General features: G+C 43.4%; 2 pseudogenes; both read left to right on the forward strand.

Moving 5' to 3' along the window:
- Nucleotides 1–1,300: 1,300 nt before the first annotated feature.
- LOC129772133 (U4 spliceosomal RNA) lies at nt 1,301–1,429 on the forward strand (annotated as a pseudogene).
- Nucleotides 1,430–7,452: 6,023 nt separating this feature from the next.
- On the forward strand, nt 7,453–7,581 carry LOC129772134 (U4 spliceosomal RNA; annotated as a pseudogene).
- Nucleotides 7,582–7,875: the final 294 nt, after the last annotated feature.

Consider the following 7,875-nt stretch of genomic DNA (forward strand, 5'->3'; position numbering starts at 1 on the left):
GATGGAGTCGGAAACATTAAAACACTTGAAGATTTGATCCAAAAGGTCAGACAACTTTATAAATCCCGATTGGGAAGTTGAGCTGGACGGAAAAATAGGGACAGTTGGGATTTTTGATGTCCCCTCGAGTGCTGGGTTGTTCGAAGATGAACTATTCCCACGGAAGCCAGGAGGAACCTGATTTTGCTTGTCCGCTGCACTCGATTTTTTAGGCAAGCTAACAGGGGGTATCACCGGAGGGACTTGTCCTTGAACTTTGGGAGTGGTCACACTTTTGCGCCGGGGATTCCCTTTGGAAATAACCGTTGTGCCCCCGCTAGCTGTGTCCTCTTCAATTTCGTCAACTGGCAACGTAGAGAAAACATTATGTGTGTTGATTGGTTGTTGCTCTTGAGCCAGTGGAGAAGCGCCCTTCAAAATTTCCGCAAAAGTGCGTTTCGAGCGTTCCTTCAAAGAGCCCTTCTGTTTATCCCAGCGACTCTTGTAAGTTTCACAAGCTGAGAGTTCATGTGGAGATCCCCCGCAATATGGACATCTATGCTCAGTCGCACTGCAGGATTTCCCCTCATGTTGCTCTCCGCAAGTGGCACAGCGCTCCTTTTTGGCGCAATAATCTGCTGTGTGACCAACTGACTTGCATTTGTTGCAAGTCATGGGCTTTGGCACGAAGAGTCGCACTGGAAGCCTTAATTTATCCACCATAACGTAGTCAGGGAGGGCGGAACCAGCAAAAGTTACTCGAAACGAGTCGAACGGCGTGAATTTTTTTTCTTCCCCATTCTGGGAAACTTTTCCAAGTTGCTGGCAGTCCAAAATTTTAATTTGCTTCAAAGGGAGCTGTTTAAATCTGCCATCTCCCTCTTTTATTATTTCGCTCGTCAGACCCGTTTCTGTAATCACCCCCGCAATTTCTACGTTAAGGCAGGGCACAGATACGCGAAAAAAATATAATTTACCTCGAGCCATTACTGCAACGTTATTTTAAAAATACTGCAAATTCTGTACGAAACCCAAAAAATTTGTAATCTGTACCTACAGATTTTTTGCTTAAAAAAATCTCAAAAATCTAGAGAAAAGTCTGCGTTCTATGTAGATATGGTAACCCTGTTTGAGATGCATCTATCGGTGTTTGCTTACTGGTTGCTATTAAACCCATTAGAATACGTGCTTTTTCATCTTGGCTTAGGAAACACACCTCACACGGTTCCTGTCGCCGCACGGATCATGCCTTTAGAGCGTGATTCATGGCGAGAACGATAGAGCGGATGCTTAGATCGCGCTCTATCCTAAATACACAGAATAGCTTGCGCAGTGGCTTTATCGTAACTAATGAGGTTTTTCCGAAGTGCGATTATTGCTAGCTGAAAACCTAAATATCATAAAACTCCTCCGGCCAGCGATAACCCGCCGGGAAGGAGAACAAAACAAAAATAAGCAAAACGACGTAATGTGTTTACGATCAGAGCCTATCTCCGATCGTAAATACCGAAGGACGGGAGAAATCCCAAAAAGAGAGCACTATGGGTGCTATAAACGGAGCCTATCTCCGAGCTAGGACAATAAGTAATAAAACGGAGAGGAAAAGATAACACGCCTGCGAGCGTGTTAATAATCATCCCTCGTTCGCCCGTCTGGCTTAGAATAAATAATTGTAATTTTCTCTCTCTTATGCTACGCCCTTCTGGGGTAGATAAGAAGGCAATGTCTGTATATAAGAGAAAACTTGAACAGAATAAACGCACTCTCAACTGGACACTCTCAACCATACCACGGACGTAGGAGCGTCGTGGCGAAGTACCGAACCCCTTTTTTTTTGTCATAAACGTATCACAACCCTGGACATCGCCCGAGCATCCTGGACACCATCGGGAGCACCCTGGACATCATCGCCGGCAGATCCCAGCGCAACAAGCGCTGGTAAGTATTGAACACCCCTCCTCCAAAGATCCGAAATTCCAACCACCCTTCCTCTCCCTTTTCCTTCCCTTGGCTCCGCCCGGCCAAACTCCCAAGTGACGCGGTACTACCGGATCGCACCAGTAGGCGCATACTCGTTATGCGCTCTACGTGATCTGGCCTACCACATAGCGTCCAGTAAAGGGCTTTCCCTTCGTGTCATCAGCACGATCTCGAACTGCAGCCACATTTGGTGGCTCCAGAGAGGATCTTTCCTCCAGCGTAATCAGCACGATACCCTGCAGCCACATTTGGTGGCTCCAGAGAGGATCTTTCCTCCAGCGTAATCAGCACGATACCCTGCAGCCACATTTGGTGGCTCCAGAGAGGAGTCTTTTCCTAAAGACACTGTACGAACTCACAACACGCTCGGTTGAGTTGAGAATCCTGTTAAATTGATTTGCGCCCGTCGTTGAACGGAGAGGTTCGGTCTTGTAAAGACGAACAAGGTGAGGTTGTCTGTGGACATCACCATTTAGCCAAGAGGCAAATTGCGCATTTCAAGAAACAGAAATCAGGTCCTGAAAGACGGACAAATTAGGCCGTAGAAATCGGCATCTTGTTGAAACAAGTCCAGCTTTATAAACAGACCGATCGCCAGTCAGGCATAGTTGGACGAAGGCAACCAGGCGCCTCGTCAACATCAACTGTAATCCGGTCACGAGGGCCGGAAGACGAATATTGTGCAACGTTTGAAATCAGCGTAGGCAACTAGGCGCCACGCTTGGTTTAAGACAAGGCGAAGGCAACCAGGCGCCTCGCCACTTGCGCATTATAACACAGTTTAAACATCGAGTGACGGCAACCAGGCTCCTCACTCAGGAATAATGATATCAAGCTTTACGAGATCATCACGCCCGTGCTGTGATGCATGTGGCAAGAAAATTGAACTAGACAATCTGGTCCAATGCAGACAGTGCAAAAGGAATTATCATCATTCCTGTGTAGGACATACACCCACTGAAGAGGAAACCTATTTAGTATGCTCGCTTTGTTCCCCTACCAAAACAAACGAAAGTGAGGGAAAGGCACAGGCACCTGCAGCGTCTCATCCCTCAACTAATTCGAGGGAACAAAAACAGATAGAGGAGCTGACGAATCTAGTTACACAACTAGCTGAGATGCATGTTAGCGAACGCAACAACATAACCACATTAAAAAAGGAAATAGTAACAATGCAGGCATCACTCAACGCTTTAGTCGTGGGCGCAACGACAATAGCAACACAGCGACAAACAGAATTACCATGCTCTCCGGCGCAAGCGCAGTCAACTGAACCCCTAATCAATATCTCCGGGCAACAACGTGACCGAGCAACGATTCAAACACCACTACCAATGAGATCCGGTCCATCAATTGGCTGGGAGCAGAGTGCAATGATGCCAGCTCCACAGCATGGAGATTTTACGATTCTAATGAAGAGGCAAGCTTTGACTCCCTTGCCAAAATTCAGCGGGTCGCCCAAAGATTGGGCTAAATTCAAAAGGATCTACGAAGTCAGCACGAGAGAATGTGCGTTTTCCAATCATGAAAATCTCTCCAGACTTGAAGCTGCCCTTGAAGGACGCGCAGCTAGAAGCGTGCAGCAACTATTTATAAACTCGGAAAATGTTCCGAGTATAATAGAGAGACTAGAGGAAAATTTCGGAAACCCTAAATTCATATATGAGGAACTACTGCACGATCTACAGAAGCTTAAAAGAGAAAGTAGATCAATAATAATCGAAATGTCAGATGCTTTAGAAAATATGGTGGCAAACATGACGATCATAAATCAAAGAGGTTACCTACTAGATGCGAGGTTAATAGAAGACCTAGTTAAGAGACTACCTTACAACCTGCAAATAGAATGGACACGCCATAGAATGATGACTGGTGATGCCCCATCTTTAGAAGAAATGAGTAACTGGCTGAAACCTCACGCCAAAATAATGAGGAATATGGCTTCTCCTCTACCTTCTACAGTTAGAAGCCAGATACACGTCCATCAAGAAATGCCACGCATGAAGTGTCCGGTTTGCTCGAATATACATAAAATCTTCGATTGCACGGAATTTAAGAACTCCAACATCCAAAAAAGATGTCGATTGGCAGTACAATGTAAAATATGTTTCGGATGTCTAGGCACCGGACATATGGTTAAAGATTGCAGACGATCTAGGAGGTGCGGCTTGAGTGGATGTAACAAGCACCACCACAGAATGTTACACTCGAATCCAGACATGGAACCAACACCTCGTAATACGTCCGCTACAGTTCCGCTTGAAGCCAACTGCAATATTCACAAGTCCTCAGCAAACGAGATATACTACCAGGTGATTCCAGTAACACTTCAACACGGAAGGCATTCAGTCGATACATATGCCTTCCTAGACACAGGGTCTTCCCTGACATTGCTAGATGAGGAAATGGCAAACTCCTTGGACCTATACGGCAGAGAAGAACCACTACAATTAAAATGGACACAGGACGTGTCTCGAAACGAGCTGAACAGTAGAAAAGTACAAGTTCGCATTCAGGGGTCGTCCAGAAGGTCGTACCGACTTGACGGTGTAAGAACCATTAAAAACTTACAACTTCCGACTCAGACAATGAACTACAAAGCAATGGCTACAAAATATCCGCATTTGGAAAACCTTCCGATCGAAAGCTACGAGCTTGCAAGGCCAACAATTCTCATAGGGCTGAATCAAAGCCATTTGCTTACCGCCATGGAAACAAGAAGGGGAAGTGACAATGACCCAATAGCAGTCCGAAGTAAGCTTGGATGGTTTATTTTCGGTAATGTCAGATCAATTTATCAAAACGATCATGAACTATTGCAACACGATAAAGAACTACGAGATATGATGGCTGCGCACTTCTCAATCGATGAATTTAGCATCAGACAACCAATAAGAGTCAACGACAACCCCTTGCCCTTAGAACCGGTCAACAAGTATACCACCGCGAGTTCTAACAACGTAATGCTGATAACCTCGACCGAAGATAAATCAAAAAAATCAACGCGAAAAAAAAGACGTAGAAATAAGACTACAACAAAAGGCATTTCTAAATCTTGGTTCAACATCTCACGTATATTGAAAATAATGATGTTGTTCGTAATGTCGTTCACGTTGATCAACGCTATATCCATAAAACCCGTTGACAAAGACGGTCTAATGTTCGACCACGAAGGAACGTGCTTATTACATAGAGGCATATGGCAAACGAATATACAAACCAACGTAGTGCCCGATGAAGACATTGAAGTAATTAACTCGATACGGAATAATGTGACAGTAGCGATGAAAGACATGGAGTTTGTCATCGAAGACTCTCTCCTAGAGCAAATTGCAACATCTGTTGAACGTTTATGCGATGATGCGATTGATGAGATCAAGCAGACAACGAGAACTAAACGAAGCAAAGGGTTCTTCGGTTTTTTGGCGGACTTAATATTTGGTAGCGACAATATGGAAAACGAGCTACAGGCAATGAGGGTTCATGAAGACGAAAAAATTCACCAAATATCGGAGTCAATGGTAAAAATGAATACCAAGGCGTCCAAAATGGGAGAACAGCTTAACGAGAGATACTATAAATTGTACAAAGACATGACTCAATTAAAACAATTATATTCTGCGGATAAGGTTCAAAGGTTACGAACAACGATGTTAGAAACCACGATATTGGCACGAGAAGTTATCGATGGAACGTTGAATAGATATAGGAAAGTTCGAACGTTTCCTTTGTCCGTCGACGAACTAGCCCAAACCAGAAAAAACATTTCACAAGCGTTGCCAACTGGTTACATTGTCCTGGATCACCCATCAGCCGTAAAATACAACACGCGTGTAGTCAACGGCTCCCTCATAATTACCATGACGAGTGTTGTCATCAACAAAGTTGAGTTCGAGGTATTTAAGATAATACCGATCCCACGGGCTGAGAATGGCTCAATTATTGTAACAGAACATGATCGCATCGCGGTAGGCCACAACCAAGACTTCTTCTACCCATCGATCGAACTAACAAAACTGAATGATACGCATTTAATTACGGTTCAACCAGAACTGAGTAAGGAAGTGGATTGCGTAGCGGCTGTCATACTGCATATCGCAAGTACCCGCAAATGTGCAACAAAACTGTTAACCAAGCCTTACGCTATGATGGAGACACTGTCCACTCCTAATACCGTTTTATACTATGCATCCGATACAAAGGCAATAGTTATACATTGCGACAACGTGGTAATGTCACCACCTTATGAGGCAGCAGTAGTAACTCTCCAGCCAGATTGCCGTATACAATCCAACAACAAAACGATACATGCAAGTTTAAATGGCATGAACAAGAAGATTGCAACATACTTCAAATCTAAATACCAGGTGGCCGATCACCTATTGGACGAATTCAATGACACCGTAAAAGATGTGGTGGAGCCGAAGCCCGATAATCCCTACGATAACAACGCTATGATAACCGTGTACAACAGTTTGGATCCCTTCCATCCGAAATCGAAGTATCTTTGGAGGAACGCCGCCCTTTTCGTAAGCATACTAATGATTATAATCGGGATCATTTATCTACGTTGCTGCAGACGAAGATGCTGCACCAGATCCAGAGCCACAGCAGGACCCGATGTCCATATCCGAATGGACAACCTATTGAACCGGCAACAATTAGAAGACACAGCGCTTTAAAACCAAGCATTGGAGGGACGTTCAATGAAGCAAGGCGGCATGCCGAAGAATTGAAGAGAAAAAGTGATTTAAAACTCTGTTAGACCATAAGTACACAAAATGTAAAATAGAAGAAAATAATTGAATATGAAATAATTGTAGTCAAAATGAGGAATCTGACAATGAATAAGAAATATAAGCAACAAAGGGTTGCATAAACTGACGAGAAGATATGTCGTCTAATGTAATAGTAAAAAAAAATATAATTTGTTCAGTGAAAGAAGCAATTAGGCGCCGTTGTATGGCTATTAAAGTACATAAAGTTGAAGACTCTTCTATGGATAGAAGAAGTATTGAATTTGAAAATTGAATACTCCTGCGAGAGTAAAATGAAGTGTAACACAAAGCTAAAATGAATAGGATTTGCATTGTAAATGAATCTGAAGGCAAAGTGGCTAATAAATTGTAACGAAGCAAAGAATGAATTTATAACACACCATGTATGAAGAATAAACGGAAGTCATCCGCTCATAGCAAACGAATTGCATTGTATAACTTCAGGTTAGGAAATTGAATGTAAGAAAAACATAATATTGAAAAGAGAATATAAGATGAAACAATTGCGAATTATACAGTAATAAAAGATACAGCATCAGAAGCATAGAAGAAAAAATTATTAGAAACAGATGCGGCGTAGCTCAATTGGTAAATCTGCCTTACGCGATTTACGAGGGCCGGTATGTCGCCGCACGGATCATGCCTTTAGAGCGTGATTCATGGCGAGAACGATAGAGCGGATGCTTAGATCGCGCTCTATCCTAAATACACAGAATAGCTTGCGCAGTGGCTTTATCGTAACTAATGAGGTTTTTCCGAAGTGCGATTATTGCTAGCTGAAAACCTAAATATCATAAAACTCCTCCGGCCAGCGATAACCCGCCGGGAAGGAGAACAAAACAAAAATAAGCAAAACGACGTAATGTGTTTACGATCAGAGCCTATCTCCGATCGTAAATACCGAAGGACGGGAGAAATCCCAAAAAGAGAGCACTATGGGTGCTATAAACGGAGCCTATCTCCGAGCTAGGACAATAAGTAATAAAACGGAGAGGAAAAGATAACACGCCTGCGAGCGTGTTAATAATCATCCCTCGTTCGCCCGTCTGGCTTAGAATAAATAATTGTAATTTTCTCTCTCTTATGCTACGCCCTTCTGGGGTAGATAAGAAGGCAATGTCTGTATATAAGAGAAAAC

This window comes from Toxorhynchites rutilus, chromosome 2, assembly GCF_029784135.1.
Source record: "Toxorhynchites rutilus septentrionalis strain SRP chromosome 2, ASM2978413v1, whole genome shotgun sequence".
Lineage (NCBI taxonomy): Eukaryota > Metazoa > Arthropoda > Insecta > Diptera > Culicidae > Toxorhynchites > Toxorhynchites rutilus.